Source organism: Bos grunniens, chromosome 2 (assembly GCF_055505025.1).
Source record: "Bos grunniens cultivar Pamir isolate PY7600 chromosome 2, Bosgru_T2T1.0, whole genome shotgun sequence".
NCBI classification, from domain to species: domain Eukaryota; kingdom Metazoa; phylum Chordata; class Mammalia; order Artiodactyla; family Bovidae; genus Bos; species Bos grunniens.
This window is the reverse complement of record NC_141166.1, coordinates 112388317-112407181: the sequence shown is the minus strand read 5'-3', so window position 1 is coordinate 112407181 and position 18865 is coordinate 112388317. Positions and strand designations below refer to the sequence as shown.

General features: G+C 37.7%; 1 protein-coding gene across 5 annotated transcripts in view; it reads right to left on the bottom strand.

Moving 5' to 3' along the window:
- Positions 1–18865, bottom strand: part of METAP1D (methionyl aminopeptidase type 1D, mitochondrial) — a 76211-nt gene that overhangs the window by 23869 nt on the left and 33477 nt on the right. Inside the window, exon 2 of one of the 5 annotated variants that reach the window (XM_086358267.1) lies at positions 2401–2492. The exons of the other annotated variants lie outside the window; for them this stretch is intronic. The gene's annotated coding sequence lies outside the window, so the exon portion shown is untranslated. The remainder of the gene's footprint in view (positions 1–2400; positions 2493–18865) is intronic. 5 annotated transcript variants of the gene reach the window in all.

Below are 18865 nucleotides of genomic sequence, written 5' to 3'. Positions count from 1 at the left end.
GGATGATATGGAATCTGATCAATTGTATGATTCATGAAGGTTTTTTTCAATGCAGCTGATAACATTAAAGAGAAAGCACCTTCATCAGTATTATCAAGTAGACAGTCATTACAGGGGGAATCTTTCCTATGTCCTTAAACTCAAGGCATGAAGTCATCAGGCCTCTACTAGGATATCTGAATGAGGCTTTTGAGATATTCATTTCTAAAATGAACAGCGTTGCCAACATACCTGTTCTGCTAAATAATGAGCTCGCTGCCAAAAAAGAGGCAGGCACCCCCCTCACACATACACAAAGGACTTAAACACTGGGAACATAGCCTGAACATATCCAGTCTGTTGACAATTATGGTTTTGCAAAGTACTCAGCAACTCTACTTTCATAAGATATTTTTTATTGGAAGCAAAACCTTTTCTTTCAATCTGATAAAAGATACCCTATAAATGTTGTCACAAAGTAACAGGATAATAAGGTACCATACTGTGTTTATTCCACTAACTATTCATTACAAACCAGAAAAAATACCAATTTAGTGTTTTTACAGGTGAAATGAAGAAATGGTCTTACATCAATATGTGCCTTTAGAAGATAATGGCTCTCCAATTAATGTGGCATAAAAATGGGGGGGGGAGATCCCTAACTTTGCTTATCATAGTGTAATTAATAAATAGCAACTGGGCTTCCCTGGTGACTCAGCGGTAAAGAATCCACCTGCCAATGCAGGAGACACAGGTTCAATCCCTGATCCGGGAAGATCCCACATGCCGGGGAGCAACAAAGCCCATGGGGCATGACTACTGAAGCCTGCTTGCCCTAGTGCCTGTGCTCTGCAGCAGGGGAAGCCACCATGATGAAAAGCCCTGGCGCCACCACTAGAGAGTAACCCCCACTCGCCACATCTAGAGAAAAGCCCGCACAGCAACAAAGATACAGCACAGCCATAAATAAATAATTTTTAAAAAGAAACAGCAATTAGCAAATTTTCTAAATGCACAGTGAGCAAAATTAAAATGCTCCTATCCCAATTACATTCAGGGTCACAAACTACATTATCTATTAGAGATTATTCTAGAAAAGGTTTGTTCAATTTCCTATATATTTCCTTTCTTTGTAAAAGCACTGCTTCGTACATCCAAAATGAATACATATGAGACACATCAGCTATATGTCAATTTTAAAAGATAATTAAATAGAAGAACGGCTAATACAGTTATAAGAAGAACAATACAAGAATAATACAATATTGTAAGAACAATACAATACAAGAAGAACAGATACAGTTATAAGAAGAACTTTTTATAACTATATCTAATTTCCAACTTGCTACTGTCAGTGTTACAGTCAATTTGATGCATGGAGATCCATCATCAGAGGTAGGGTCACCAGGTAGGTTTCCATCAGCCTCAGGACTGGCCCCTTGGTCTTCTGGGAACCATCATTCACCCAAGACACACAGCAAATCCTCTTTTGTTAAGAGTTATTTTCAGGAAAGAAGGGGCACATTGACTAATCTAAAGTTTAGGACACGTTAGTAGGAAATCATCAGAAACCTCAGGAGAAGAGAGCCCTGATCAGCAAGGAGCTGCTTTGGACTAATTTGATCTTAAAACACATGATCATAGTGAGTGTTGTCACTATAAATTACAGAACAGAAACTCTATATAGTTTCCTTAGGCAGTAAATCTATACGTTATTTGTTATGAATACTAGAATATTTAGTTATCACAGGTAATAATAAGAATATATTTTCAGTGTCATAAAACTCTATCAGCTCCTAGTTTAAGCTGAACGTTGAAAACAACAGGCAATTGCTTCTTTCCCTCTGCAGAGGAGCATACGGTGTGGCCTGAATGTCTCTTGAAATTGCTGTATGTCCTTTGGATCCTGAGGTACATTTTTCATATCCTAAATTTGCATTTGCAATGTAAATCTACATTACGGTTTTAAATATTTTCATGTTCAGTAATAACATCAATTTCTAAAAGCTGCATTTTATTTCCCTTTACCAATTAAGTCTGAAAGGTGAGACCGCTGAATTCAAGTATGATGGGGGAGGAATGCATTCAAAATAACGAATATTGCTGCGCACTACATGCCCTATATTCATTGGCCTCTTACTCAGGGTCCGTTTTAATTGTTATCTGCGCATGCATTCTATACCACATAATGAAATGCTTCCATTTCACCCACTGAGCCCTGGGTTTTTATGTGCACCTCTACTAATGACCCTTAATTAAACCGATTTTACCCTTGGAAATGCAAGTTTTCTTTTGGTCAACAAGTATTTTTAAGGGAGCGTTCTGAATGAACTTTCAAAGAGACATTTAAAATGCTTAGTATCGTAAGCGGTTGTAAAACTGAACAAAGTACGTTTGTTCTCAAGTGTGGGCTACCAATACCTCTGTTTCATTGTACGTTTCCAGGGCAGCACTTTTACCCTGCACAGTGCCATCAATTCGAAGTTATGGGATGTTTCAGAGGCTTCAAGTATCTGGGCAGAAAACAACACAATAAAGTGGCCTGTGTAACTTTACATTAGCCAACAATGTCAACCAGAGATAATATGCAATTTAAAAGACACCCTGTAAAATGTCTTGCTGAATGTATTTGTTCATAATGATGAGCAAATGCCAAAGTCTAGTAACAAAACTATTATTTATAGCGTATCAACATCTAATTGATTTTACAAATGGAGGCAATTATTTTGGATGGAGGGAGGAATGCCTGCCAGATTTAAATGATTTATGATTACTAAGAGAGAAAACAACAATGTTTCACTAATTCATTTTCAAATATGGCTCTTACACTCATTGAGGATTTTAATTTTAAATCAAATTATTTCCTAAAATAATATATTAATGTTAAAAAAAAAGCAACTTTGTGACAGCAATCTATTTTGAACTGTTTAGAAATATTGGTTACTACAGTAGGCTCAGGAGAAAATGTCCCACAGAAATACATTTTCAAGGTGCTGATTTAGAACCACAGAAAGATCGCACTTCATGAACGCCAACCAATTACCCAGGGAAGAAGCGCAGGCTCTCATAGCACGGGGAACGCAGCCATGCATATTTCCTGACCTAAAACACTGTCTGCTTGATAGGTTTGATAACTTGCACAAAAGTCGTGAAAGGAAAATTAAATAGTGTGTCTCACTCGCTGTAGCTCCCATTGATTTTTATAATCCAGTACTAAGAGGTACATGTTTCAAAAGTAAATGAGAAAGATTGAAAGTTTCTTCCCATTTCAAGGAGACTACGGAGGAGAGAAGCTCACATTTCACAAGAAATAACCTGTGCATCTGTTGAAGAAGAAGAAGCTGGTGGTGGGGTGGAGGGGGGAGCGGGAATCCAAACAGCTAGGGGAATGCCCCAGGCTGAAGCAGATACTGATTGGGCAAAGCTAAAGGACAAGGGCCCTTGGAACTAAACAAAAGCAAATTCATTCTGTTGACAGATGTTGATTACATCAAAGCAACAAGGAACTCCCCCCAACTCATAATTTTTTTTTAAACAATTAATACCGCTCTACAATCTACACAATAAGGATAAAGTATGGTTTTAACCCAATCATAGCGAACATTATTAAACTTGTTTTTTGAAAGTTTCAGTTGAGTTCTGGTGTGTTTTTAGCCATGGGCTTCTCCAAACAGTGCTTTATTCATTCCCATGGACATGTCTGGAGAGCTAAGCTGGCCATACCATCAGCCCCTTCCTTCCAGGGGTTAACTGCTCTGGCTGCCAAATAAAATACAGAGCAAGCCATGTAATTATGGAGACAGTCAAAGGGCAGGCTCTATTTTGAAATCTATTTGCACAGACAAGGTCTTCCAATTGAGCTTACAGGAAACAAGCTGGTAAAGAGCCTCCTTTTCCCCAGATGCGTTCCACACTTTTTCTTCAACTCAGGAAATCATGGATATGGACACCATACACCATTACTTCCTGGATTTCAACCCAAGATGCCATTACAAGGAGAAGAGTGGATCTGTTTCACAAACCTGTAAAAAAAACCTTTTTTTTTTTTGCTTAATTAACAGCATTTGGCAATAGCCTCTGGATGATAAAGCTCCAGTGTTTATTAAACAACATTTCTCAAGAGGATGCAGGCCAATTGTTATGCAGGTACTGGAAAACAGATCACTTTTTTTAATGCTCAAAATAAAGCACACAGTCTAGAGTACACTGGCATAAATAATTGTCTGAAATAAAGGTTCTACTTGACATCCGACAGTGTTGTCCTTGAAGTTACTTATAGCTAAGACTGCTAAAACAGCAACAAAGATTCCACAGAAATAAAAGAAATATGCAAAGTATTTTAAGTGATGGAAAAAGTCACAAGTCACTTTTATGCTAAAACATAAAAATTTGTCCTAGTTGCTTAAAGGTCTAAGTTTGCAAATTTTATGAGACTTTATCATTCTCATATTAAAATAGAATTGAGCCACTACAACAAATAAAACTAACTAGCCAGGGCTTCCCTGGTGGCTCAGTGATAAAGAACCTGCCTGTCTATGCAGGAGACATAGGTTCGATCCCTGATCCAGGAAGATCCCACATGCCGGGGAGCAACTAAGCCCATGTACCACAACTACTGAGTCTGTGCTCTAGAGCCCGGGAGCCACAACTCCTGAGCCCACGTGCTGCAACCACTGAAGCCCTCACGCCCTAGAGCCCAAACTGCACAACAAGAGGGCTGACTGCAATCAGAAGCCCACACACTGCAATGAAGAGTAGCCCCCGCTGGCCACAACTAGAGAAAAGCCTGCGCAGCCATGAAGACTCAGAGCAGCTATAAATAAATAAATATAACAGTAATAAAAAAACAACTAAATAGTCAAATGAAGGTGAGATAGTAGTCCTCATCGCACATACGAGGCTATGGATGTCAGAACTCATCATCAAGCCCCCAAACCAAAGCCTGGGAATCCTGGTTCTAGAGAAGATGAGCTGGAAAGTCAGCCACAGAACACTTCTGGGAAGAGGAATGGGCAGCGCCTGGGGGCACCCTCCACCAATAATAAAAACATTCAGGAAAGATGCCGGGGTCAAGGCAAAACATGACCTTCCCGGCGGCTCCATCAGGAAGTTGGCTTTGTGCTACATCCCTTTTCCTTTTAAAAAATGTATCAGTACTAACTGATAGAGTATATCGTCAATGACAAGTTCAGAAATGGGTTGAGGAAAAATGTTTCATTTTGTTTCTCGACAAGAGTGAACTGGATAATATGTGATTATTCATTAGTTTACACCACCAGCAACTAAGGATCTGTTATTTAAACAAAAAGCATTCCTCTCTTTTTGGGCCACAAAAACAACCCAACCTATTCTGGAAACACAGATCAATAAGTATACCTATTTAATTAAGTAGAGTCATATTTGTGAAACTAGAAAAAAGTTCCTTTAGGCTGGCCCAACTCCAGCCTGGGGAAGAATGTCAAAGATTATAGTAAAACACAAAATCTAAAACTAAAAGCAGCTCATTTAAGTGGATAAGTGGAAGTTACATAGAAATGATTAATCTGTAAAAGGAACCAAGGCTATTATATGAAATTTCTCCATTTAAGGTGAAAAATGTTCAGTTCAAAATTTGAATTTAAATTCATTTTTATAATCATAAAATATTGAGTCACACTGAAATGGTATATGCTTAGAAAATCCCATTGTGTCTCAGCTAAAGTTTAGAGAAAAGCAGCTTTTTAACACTTCAACAATACATATACTCAGGCAACTTCTTGGACAAAGAAATATTGTATCCTTTCACGGGAAATAAAGGAGCTGTTTATTAGGGCTGTGGTTAAAATGTAATAATTCATTCTAGTTGAGCCCTGTGAAAAATGTCATCAAAATATCATTTTCTTTGCCAGATTTTCTGCATGCCGTGATATCATTTAAATACAGAATAAAAGACAAGCTCTGATCAGAGTAGAAGTACGACACCAAAATGACCCAAAAGCAAACATTCATTCTGTCAAAGTAACAGGAAAGAATTTCACACAGTCCTGATACCCAGAAAATGCACACTTCTAGGTTAGCACAGAACATCTGGCAAACTTCAACTTTCCAACATCTCTCAAAAAAAAAAAAAATTTCTGTTACCTCACATACTTGGGTTAAAGCAGAGGAAAAAATAGAAAAAAATTGTATTAGAGAACACAAGAAAGCATTAGAAACAGCAATTTCACAGAAATGACAAATGGAATTCAATTTTAGAGAAAGTCTATATAAAAATATAATCAGCTTAAGAATTCACATACTAAGAAAGTTCTTTAATTCTTTAAAAAAGACTGTTCTTAAATACTACTGTCATGTAAAATACTGCTCAAAATACTAGCTATTTGGTTAAAAATATCAAGTAACAGAAGACATTGGAACTTATAATTTATGATCAAAGGTACAGCTTTAGTATGAGTATTTTCAATTGTATTAAAGCATTGAAAAGTGCAATTTTACTCTCCCACAACAAGGTCAACTGAATTCTACATGCAACATGATATATTGTTGGATGTATTTCTTTTCCTCTTTTCCTTTCTTTCTTTCTATGAGCCCTTTAGAGTTATTTATGCAAGCAACTGATATAAAATAGTTCAGAGCTTTCACCCAAACTTCAGTATCATTAGCTTCCCTGGTGGTGCAGACAGTAAAGAATCTGCCTGCAATGCAGGAGACCTGGGTTTGAACCCTGGGTTGGAAAGATCCCCTGGAGGAGGGCATGGCAATCCACTTCAGTATTCTTGCCTGGAGAGTCCCCATGGACAGAAGAACCCGGTAGGCTACAGTCCATGGGGTCACAGAGTTGGACACGACTGAGTGACTGAGCACATAGCACTCCCCCGCCCAAAACCCCATAAAACTACATCTTAATATTTTCCTGAGAATGTTTTCAATGTACAACTACAAGTGAAAGGCATGAAATAAAAAGAAACCATTTGAATATAAATACTGCAGTGGTATTTTGACAATTATGGGAGCTTTGTCTCTGCCCTCTAACCAGGCAATAGAAGCGGTAGGTAGGTAGGTAGGTCAATAATCACAACTGAAAATGAGAAAGCTAAACTCTAGGAAAACAATATTTCCAGCCTTCTGAAGTTGAGACTGCACAGATTCAAGACAATAGAAGCCAAGATCACTCATCAAGAAGGCCTTTTCACACACACACAAAAAAAAAAAAGAGAGAGAGAAAATACACAGTCACCTTTTTAGCAAAGGAAAAGGTTCCAAATTATCTGAAGGCAGCTTTTTGAAGTTACATAGTTATGTTGCCACAAATAACTTTATATACAATTCAACTGGGTAGCTTTAGTTGACCATATGACTAAATAACCACTCCATTGCTTTCAAAATTAATGCAAAAAGTACAATGTATTAAAATACAACAGGTTTAAAAGACTGCTTACAAACTGTCTCATTTTTTTTCTTTTTCAGATATAGATGCTCAGCTATAAAATCATTATTTTCTGTACAAAAGGATTAAAAATGAAAACCATCACCACTACCCAAATGTGTTCTCTTTATCTGTATAAAGCAGACTGCCTCTCATATTTGAAAATATAATATTACTTAAAAACCTTAGCTGACAGAGGTCATTCACACTTGATAGAACGACAAACTTGTTATCTCATTTTTAGATTAAAGTCTTCAATAGAGCCACAGTTCTGAAATATTTGATGGATACAATATTTGAAGCATGCTATTGTCTAATGTGAACATTTTTTGAACTATACTTCTATTAGAGTGTTACAAAAGAAAAAAATACCAACCCCCAAAATGCCTCAATAAAATATAGTCCAATTGGAGGTAAAAAGAAAGAAAGAGTGGAATTTCAAACACTTTACATTTTGTTTGTAGTGCGACATGGATTTCCCTCCCAAAGGTGTGCCTTTCTAACTATACTTCCTTGAGTTCTTGTTTAAGTTGGTTTCTCTTCTCCAAGCATTGGCTGGTGTACTTCGGCAAGTTCTCCTAAGCCTTAGTTTGCTCAGATGTTAACAGGAATAGTAACACCTTCCTCACAGGGTTGCTTTGACAACTGCATGACACAAGGTGTGGAGTGGCACAGGATACGCACAGAAAAGGTCATTATGATCACTGGTTCCCCGGCTGTGGAGAAGGCCACTCTATAATGAACTAATCAGACTGAATGCTGGAATGTGTTTTGGATAACCATAAAGTGAGCGACTCACAAAACAGTCATGAGATCCTAGGTTGGGTTCCAGAACTGCCACTTAAAACCACTCTACTCGAAGCACAGGTCCTCTCCTGCCTTTATCACAGGAATAATCTGACCATCAAATGAGACTGCAGGTGTATAAATACAAACCGGACAGCATCTGATTGCAGCATATTGAGAGAACGCTTAAACTCAGGAGGATGAATTATGCACAGCCTAGTTTTCCTAATTTTGATGTTTTTCTGAGAGTTCTTGGTGGGGCCTTGCTAGAAAGCTGATAGTAAAGTCTGAGGAAAATATTTTCTTCCATTTAGAAGCATAAAAGATTCTAGCTTTTTCAAGAATCATATCCTTCCAAACACGTTAGTATATTGAATAGGCTTTATATTTGTGCAAGGGGTGGATTGAAAGAAATTGTGTTCTAGAAATATTCTACTCAGTTATGAAGACATTTTCTGTAAAGTTGCCTATCACAAATAATTTTGAGATATCAGAATGTTGCTATTTTTATTCTGTTACTAAATGATGTTTAGTCAATGTTTTGCTTATCCATAAACTGTTACGTTGTCCTTGGTAACCCTAGTACCTCGAAGTCTGTAAGAGCTTAAACATATTTTTTTTGGTGTGAGACTATTTAATAGAAATATTCTAGAGCTCACCAAACCTTACTGTTTAAATGTACTAAAAAGTCTTCTTTGCATAAAAATTCCTGTTTATTAAACAGTAATACAAGAAGAACTTATTTACATTTCAAGCACTACCAACATACATCATTTATGACAAAAAAGGCAAGCACTCCATAAGAAATGCTCAATCACTGTCAATCACAAACACTAAAATATACATAAACCAAAGCAAGCTGTGTGAACTGTATTAAATTCAGCTAAACACAGAATTACCAACAGAACAAACAAAAAAACAAATAATTAGCAGTGACTCACAGATCTATTTACACGAGATACACAAAATAACATGGAAAGGTGTAACTATGGTAACCTGATAGCCTAAATTGAGTGCCTTTAAAATTTGCATTTATTTAAATACTATGCCAACTGATGTCCTTATAAAATTTAAATATTTCAAAAGTAGTCAAAGCTTATCCTTGTTAACTGATCACAGATCAAAATAGTTTCAACTATAAATCAGCTGTCTTTAAAGGTATTCAGGGACCAATTTAATGGAACCATGATAAAAATGTCTAACAATTTTTTTCTAATTTTTCAGTGAACTGTTATTTTCACAACCACTGATTAACAAGTGAAAAAAACTCAACTATATACAATAAATCCCATAGTAGTCAAGTAATATTAAAACATGCTTTGACATAAAGATTTATCTAAAACTCACCCTGTTGCATGTAACCACCCCACTTCTTCTAATTAGCTACTAGAGCAGAAATGGCATTAGCTGTTTCAGTTTACAGGTGATTTTCACTGACAATTACCATTTGAATGGTTTAATGTTTAATGCTACAGTTAGTCCTAATGTCTTTTATTTTATTTTATAAGCTACAGGAGTAAAACATTATTTTGTAGTTCACTGGTTCCCACACTTAAGATGTAATGTTCAGTGTGTATTTCATTATGTAGATGAGCAATAGATGTTGTTTGACATGATTTAAATGGGTCAACAGTATTTTCCTAGTCACATTAATCATCCAGACAGCTAGAATAAAAAAAGAAGGCCTTGAAAACTAAAACTAGAGAATCTATTCACACAAATGACACTTACCATGGCAGGTTATCTAGGATGTGGTTAAGGAGAAGGAAGAGTTACAGACTTCGAACACATGTTTCATTATTTGTTCAGAAACCATTTCAAGACCCTAGCTCTATTTTCAGAATACAAGTGAACACCCACAGGGACAGATTTTTGAGATACCAAACTGTAGTTTTTTTAAAAAAAAAAAAAGCATCAGATGGAAATCTATGAAAACTTTTCCATTAGAGAAGAAAGAAAAAAATGTGCGGAACCCAGCTGCAAAGGGGCCGAGGCCCCAAGGACACAATGAGACCCATATTATCTATACAAATATACAGCAGTGTAGATGAGGACACAGGCTCCCAGGTGGTGCTAGTGGTAAAAGAAAAGAGACGCGGGTTTGATCCTGGGGTTGGGAAGATTCCCTAGAGGAGGGCATGGCAATCCACTCTAGTATTCTCACTTGGAGATTCCCAAGGACAGAGGAACCTGGTGGGCTACAGTCCACAAGGCTGCCAAGAGTTAGGCATGACTATAACGACAGCACCCACAGACGAGGATACAGCATTATGTCCTCACACACTGAAGGCTCCTAAGAAGTGAAGGGAAGAAAAGGAAAAGCAGAACTAGCCTTTAGAAATAGCTACGAATCACTTTGCTCCAGCTCTGCATAACAAGAATCTGGTAAGGAACACGGAAATTGACAGATGTGAAGCTCTGAACAGCAACTCTACTTTCCTCCTCCCTTCATCGTCATGACTGATCTCTGCACCGAGTCTGACCGAGGAATGCAGCTCTGGTCTACGTGACTAGGCAACATGCTGGAAGACGATTCTGCAGAACCATCCCACCACTTTGTTCCACATGAATTAGGCCCTTTCTAATAAATGGATGGATGCCACACGCGTCACTTTCCACCCATTGGAAACTCCTGAGCAGGTCATTAGCAGCTGTGAAGAAGCCAGTGTCTGATATTAACTTTTTCTTTCTGAATCCACTTCTCAAGGGTCGTTTTCCTGAGTAGATGCACTCTGTTCTTGCCTGAAACCACACAGAATGAGCCAGAGTTCATAGGAAACTTACTTTCTTCCCCCCTGATTATGAAATGGTATATGGATGATATTAAACACTTTAATGACAATACTGGGGGCTTCCCAATGGCTCACCAGGTAAATAATCTGCCTGCAATGCAGGAGATGCAGGAGATGAGAGTTTGATCCCTGGATCGGGAAGATCCCCCGGAGGAGGAAATGGCAACCCACTCCAGTATTCTTGCAGGGAAAATCCCATGGACAGAGGTGCCTATTGGGCTACAGTCCATGGGGTCACAGAGTCAGACACAACTGAAGCGATTTAGCACGCACACACACATAACAACATTGAGAAAGCATAAACAGTATAAAGAAAAAAAGGGTAAAGAGCTTCCTCAAATGACCACTGTTAACATTCAGCAAACATACTTTAGACCATTTCTCTACGTGTGTGTGTATTAAGTTGCTTCAGTCTACATGAAACTGTTTATCCTATTGGGTTACTGGTTTCACAGTATTCCTTTATATGGATGAGTAAAATAGCCCTTTATTGAACCAGTGATGAGCATTTCGGTGAGCTCTTTTGTTTTTTGCCCTGCAAAATACACTTTATACAAATATATGTATTTGTAATTATTCTCTTTAGCTTAAATTCCCAGAAGTAGAATTCTTGAGTTAAAAAATATACTAAATTCTGACATATCTGCACAACTGCTCTCCACAAAAGAGAAATTTACATTCCCAAAGGTGTCAACTTCCCTACACCCTCACCAATATTATTAGTGATGAAACCTTTGTCAGTCTGATTAATGAAAAATGGCATCTCGCTTTTACTTATTTTTTTCAGATACTCCTGAGATTGAAGATTTCTTTATGTACTGATATACTTTTATGAATTCCCCATTTAGGCCTCTTATAGGTTGATTTTTATTGGATTTACTTTTAAGTGTGCTCTGTGAATTAGAAACATTAAATGTTCATGTAGTATATTGTTTCAATTTTTTTTTTCGGTTTTCCATTTGCATTTCAACCTTGTTTTAAAGTGTGTTCAACCATACGACAGGGTTTATATTGAATTTATAGATTAATCTAGGGAGACTATGACTTTTTAAAATATTCAGTTGTTTTATTTAAGAGATGTCCTTGTATTTACTGCATGCATGCGTACTAAGTCGCTTCAGTCATGTCTGACTCTCTGCGACCCTATGGACTGTAGCCCACCAGGATCCTCTGTCCATGGGATTCTCCAGGCAAAAATACTGGAGTAGGTTGCCATGTCCCTCTCCAGGGGATCTTCCCAACCCAGGGATTGAACCCACGTCTTTTATATCTCCTACACTGGCAGGTGGGTTCTTTACTGCAGTCTTCTTTAATTTATCTCAGTAGACATTTAGATGTCTATCTCGGTAGACATCTAATAAAGACCTGTGAATTCTTTATTATTTGTTTACTCCAGGATATCTTATACTTTGGGTTGCTATTATACATGGAATTTTACCATTATGTCTTCTGCCTAAATAGTCGGACATGACTGAGTGACTAAGCACAGCACAGCACATAAGACAATACTTAAAAAAGAAAAACATACAAAAAACTTAAGTTTAAAAGTTGATTTAACACTCCAGTGTCATACATTTATGTGCCTTAATATCAGACTCACATACTTTTTCCAATGGAAAGAAGTGTGTTGGGGCTGAGTGGGGTTAATTGGACTTTGCTTTCCATCACTGCCAACTTACCCCCTTACCTCGTCTTTCCCCAGTGTTACCTCCCTCTTCTCATATATGAAGTGTTGAACCCAATAGGTTTAACAGGTGCTAAAAGTGCCAGTAAATTAAAAGCACCAAAAAAGGAAAGATTTTTTGGAAAAGTTTGATATTTAAAATATTTTCCCATGGGACTTTCCTGGTGAGCCAGTGGCTAAGACTCTGCGGTCCCAATGCAGGGGGCCTGGGTTTGATCCCTGGTCAGAGAACTAGATCACGCATCACAACGGAGAGTTTGCCTGCCACAACCAGAAACTGATGCAGACCAATAAACAAATTAGAATATTTTTTAAAAATAAAATACTTTAAAAGATTATTTGCCCTCAAAAGCAATGACCTAATTATGAGGGGTTAGGGGAGAACATTAAAACTTTTTAAGACTTATTATTATTCTACGCTTACCTAATTTTACACCTTAGCCTTGCTTTTGTGTTATGTGTCTGGGGTAGGTTGGGACAACTCTAATCTTTTCAGTAGTAGGGTTCCTGTCTCCATTCAGCCTTTGTGCATTCTGCAGCTGTAACAGTGGCTCACGGGACCTTTAGTTGTGGAATGCAAACTCTTAGCTGTGGTATGTGGGATCTAGTTCCCTGACCAGGGACCCAGGCATTGGGAGCATGGAGTCTTAGCCACTAGAACACCAGAGAAGTTGCAGATCCAGAACTTTAATTAAAAATAAATTTAAAAGTAATCTGCCAGATTTCTGAACAAGGTCGCTGCATAGCTTTAGTGTCCAGGGACCTTTTGTATTCAGTTTGACTTTCCCCTGGGAAGACAAATATGTTTTGAAGTTGTAAAAAAGGGAGCCAAGGTGTGTGGGGCCAAATCCTCTCTTTTGAGGATTTGCTCTCCTCAGATCAAATGCTCTCCTGATGTATTCTCTTCCATGCGTTTTAGAATTCTAATTCCAACTCCATCTGCAAGTATGTGAAATCCCTATGACATACTCTTGGCAGGAAAAAAAAAAAAAGACTAATTTTTTCCATTATAAATATCTTATCCACAGGTAATAGCATGGGGGATTACACCCTTTTCTCTATTTTTACCTATATTTGAAATTTCCAATAATAAAACATTCAAAGAGCATTTGATTTAGCACTGAAAAACATAAATTTTTTTTAATGAATTCAAAGAAGTATAGGCAATCGAAAGATTACTTTAAATCTAGGATGCTGTTTACGCATGAGAAAACAAAGCATTTAAAATGAGCATCAACTTGCAGTTGCTCCTGTTAGGAACAGCCCCAGGGCTGATTGCTTCTTGATGGCAGAAACATTTGGAATCTTCAGTTCACAACAACATGTGCTTCTTGGGCGTCATCCTGGGGTTGAGTTTTAGCTGCTTACTTACATATACTATGTAAGTAACAGGTTTGGACACCAAACTGTTTCTGAGCACAGGGTGATATAAGGTGCTGGCTGGGGCTTGACCACTCTGATGATGTACAGAGAGGCAGAAAGTCTTCACAGAAGTTCAACACTGAAGTGCTGTAGAAATAATACTGCAGCGAGGAAGGCTCCACTTCCACCTTTGTGTCATAAAACCTTAGGCAGCAAGCAGCTTTTTTGCACAATCGTATGGGGCCCCTCAGGAAAATATCTTGGGGATAATATTTAAAATTAGAAGGCTATAAATCCTGTAAAGGAGGTAGCAGTGGGCTGACATAGACAGAATTTATACTTAGAAGTAATGTTTCATCAGTACCAAATCTACTCAGCTCTGAACTACATTGCCATGACTAGATGATGCTGACCTCACTGACCAATCTGAAAGCTGGCAGTATTTGGGTTTGGTGATGGCAACTTCAGAACTCATAAATATTATGTAACTCTAGTCTTTTTGCCTCTAGCCAACCAGCCTGACTCCAATTTTCAACCACAAGTGGCAAACTGACACTGAAATTTTATGAGCTCTGCCATATTAGTAATGCACATTTCCTTTTGAATTATTCTAGCCTGAAGCAGATTATAATTATTGTTCCTTTTCCCACACAGATCTGAAGATCTATAAGTGGTTCAGGTGGCAACATCAATGTTTCAATGTTCCACGTAGGCTGGTAAATAAAAGCCCGTATATGACAAATGAAAAGCAGATGGATTTTTGTATTGCTAAAATTTTAAATATCTTAGCTAATTAAAGCTTGGTCCCTGTCAGAGTGTGTCCATGGAAAATGATTCCCTACCTTATTAGAGATGTTTTTCATCTTACTATCAAATAAATGTATGCTGTACAGTTTGCTTAGAGCAGAATACTCAGGTAGTCAGTGATCCATACTAGGGATAAAGTTAGTTCTACACCAAGATAAATATGTGGTCTTAGCTGTTGGAAAACATTTTCTGACATAAACAAGATGGCTAAGTTCTAGGCTAACCCATTTGCCCAAGATGTAACTAAAATACTACACGTTTGCCATGAAAACAAAAAGCTAGGAAACAATTCAGCTGCAAATACCTAATATTTTAGCTACATTATGGGTTTTCTGGGCTAGCCTGGGAATGTTGCTCCCATTCACAGTGCGGTTTCTAGAGGAAAAGATGTTCTATCTGGACAGTGAGGGAAAGTGAAATGTCCACTCTATGGCCTCTTCCTCTCCAGGTCCTACTTGAAAGGGGATGCAGGCTGAGTGGCCCTGAAAATACTACAGAGGAGAGAAAGCCAAGTCTCATTCCTTCTCATAAGAGCTGTACCAGCCCCAGAGGCAGGATCCTCATGTTGCTTCAGCTTATTCCAACTCACAGAGCAAGTGAAAGGAAGCAACTCGGCTTTGAAGTTCAAGCAATACCCCCTCCCCGACCCTTAGCACTGGAATGAACATTTCAAGCCCCAGTACAGCCACCCGGACAGGAAACATGGTGGTTCTCCCCGACTACTGTCACTCTGCCCAGAGTTCACCAATACGGGCCGGAGGCCCATTCATAACTTAGGTGGAGCCAGTGGGGCTGGACTGTCTAACTTCAGTTCTGGCTCTAAGATTTACTAGCTACCAACCTTCAGCAAGTTACATAAACATTCTGTGCCTCAGTTTCTTCATCCGTTAAAAAAGGGGAAATAAAAAAATTATGAGGATTAAAATAAGTTCATATGTATTAAGTACTTATCAGTATGGCACCTGGCACTCAGAGATCAAGAAGCTGAGCATGGCAGCTGGCACTCAGATACTGCTGGAGAGAGTGTTGATTGGTTCAACTACATTGCAAAATTGTCAGAATGAAGTCACTAGTTCACCCCTAGAAATACACATAACAAAAATGCATAGAGGTTACAGAGAAGCACCAAAAGCCATCTACAAGAATGTCTGTAATAGAGAACAGTGGAACTAACTCAAATGCCCATCAAGAATAGCATGGGTAAATTATGATAAATTCATAAAATGGAAGACTATGGTTTTTCCTGTGGTCATGTATGGATGTGAGAGTTGGACTATGAAGAAAGCTGAGCGCCGAAGAATGGATGCTTTTGAACTGTGGTGTTGGAGAAGACTCTTGAGAGTCCCTTGGACTGCAAGGAGGTCCAACCAGTCCATTCTAAAGGAGATCAGTCCTGGGTGTTCATTGGAAGGACTGATGCTAAAGCTGAAACTCCAATACTTGGGCCACTGCATACGAAGAGTTGACTCACTGGAAAAGACCTGATGTTGGGAGGGATTGGGGGCAGGAGGAGAAGGGGACGACAGAGGATGAGATGGCTGGATGGCATCACCGACTTGATGCACATGAGTTTGAGTGAACTCCGGGAGCTGGTGATGGACAGGGAGGCCTGGCACCCTGTGATTCATGGGGTTGCAAAGAGTCGGACACGACTGAGTGACTGAACTGAACTGAACTGAACTGACTGATACAGGAATCAAAACAAATGTAGCTACAGACAATAATATGGATGGATCTTCAAAATAGAAAATCATCAGTCAGAAACAAAAAAAGAGAATCTGTGATTTTATTTATATAAAGAAAAAAAACAAGCAAAATTGCATCATACTCTTTAGGAATCTATACATGGGAGTAAAACTATAGACAAAAGCAAGAAAGTGAATACTATTAAAGTCAAGACTGTGATTAGCTGGAAGATGATAAAGAGATGTAGACTGGGAAAGACAATGAGTGCTCTTCTGAGGTACAGGCAATGTTCTGAATTTTTTTTAAACTGGCACAGTAGTAATATATGTGTTTTATAATCACTCATTAAATTACTCATTTGTTTTGCATACGGTTCTCTTTGTATATTATACATCACAATAAAGCGCTAGAGGGGACAGAGAAAGAAGGCAGGAAAAGAAGAAAGGAAAGAAGGAGGGAGGGAGGGATAAAGCTAGAATTAGAAAACAAAATAAGCCAAAACAATATGAGAAAGATTCTAACAACTTGGTTTCTGTGTGTTATAATGCAAGTAATTCAAAATATTTCTTAATATGTTAAATTCAAGCAATTTTTAAAAATCAAGGAAAATAGGAAATCAAATAATTCACAATTCTTACTATACAGTGAAAATATTACTAGCATAGTTATCTATATTATGCATCCCTGATGGTTCAGATAGTAAAGAATCTGCCTGCAATGAGGGATTCCTGGGTTCCATCCCTGGGTTGGGAAGACCCCTGGAGAAGGGAACAGCTACCCACTCCAGTATTCTGGCCTGCAGAATTCCAAGGACGGAGGAGCCTGGCGGGCTACAGTCCATGGGGATGCAAAGAGTTGGACATGCCTGAGGGACATACAGTCTATGTTATAATTAATCGACTAAGCTATGAGAAATTTGTATTAGAAAAAAATTAAAATGAATTCTCATAATTACTCTATTACTATAAACTAGTTAATAAATATACTTGATGGCCATGTAACTATTCTTATTCTAGGACTTTTTGGCTACTATAATATACATGGAACAACAATATTGCTTGCGGAAGCAGAAAAAGCTACCAAACTTTCTTAGGGGGAAAACCGTATCCTTTCAGAAACTTTATAATAACTATGGTAAAACAACTGACATGTTTGTAGAAATTTTAAAAACAATTTAATACAGATTATTTAATTTGGCCCAACAACCTGTGTAAAGTAAACTGAGAAGATATTCCTGCATGTGCTTTTCAAGCAAAAAAAACCCCTGAGACTCAAGGAGGTTCAGGGATTTCCACAAGATCACGAAAGTTACAAGTGGCAGATCTGAGTTTCAAACCTAAACCTATTTTTTTTTAATTTTTTAAAAATAGAAAATTAGAAACATATGCAAGGATAGACAGATTACTATAACAAACTCCCATGTACCCGTCATCTAGCTTTAACAATTATCCACTCACGCTGATCTTGTTTAACCTACAGCTATCTTCCCTTCCCACTGAACTATTTGGAAACCAATCCTAGACACCATATCTGTAAATATTTCAGTATGTATATCTAAAAGATAAGGACACTTTATAAAGAATAAACAATCTAAACTTATTATATCTAAAAAATTAATAGTAATTCCTTAATATATCAAATAGCTGTAGTCTTTAGGCACTCTCCTTTTGTTAAATACATATATATCAATTATATATATAATTATATAAACTTTTTATTAAACAAATGGTTTTTTAAAACAGGATCCAAAGAAGAGGCTACACATTGCATTTGTTTGACATGTCTCTTATGCCTGTTTAATCAATGCTTCTCCTTTTTTCTTCCATGTAATTTATTTGTTAAAGAAATGCATTGCTTTGTCCTTAGCATTTCCCTTATACTGGAATTCACTAGTTATACCTAATGGTATCTCCTTTCCATATATTTCCTATGGACTAATATTAAACCCAGTGATCATTTTGATTCAAGTTCTTTTTCTTTTGTTTTATTGGCAAGAATATTTAAGGGCTGGTGGTGCTCTGACAGTTGTCTCTCTTATTGAGATACTAGCAGCCCCTGACAGTGCCTAGATCCATTGATTGCTTAGGGATTTACCAAGTGGTAATATTTCATTAGTTCTTCTGAATTTGTTGGCAGGAATATCTCTATAAAGAAATTCTTTCTTTTCCCAGATTACTGTTTGGTCGGCCTGAGTTCATACAGAGAATCAAGCTAAAGGCTTGATCCTTTCTCCCTATTTCACCAGTTTTCAGGATAGCTAGTTAAAAACGCAGAGCTCTGAACAATAAATTTAGTGTTCTTAATCAGAGATTAGATAAAATTTGTATCTAAAAGATGCTAATCTAAAATATCATTTATTTCTAT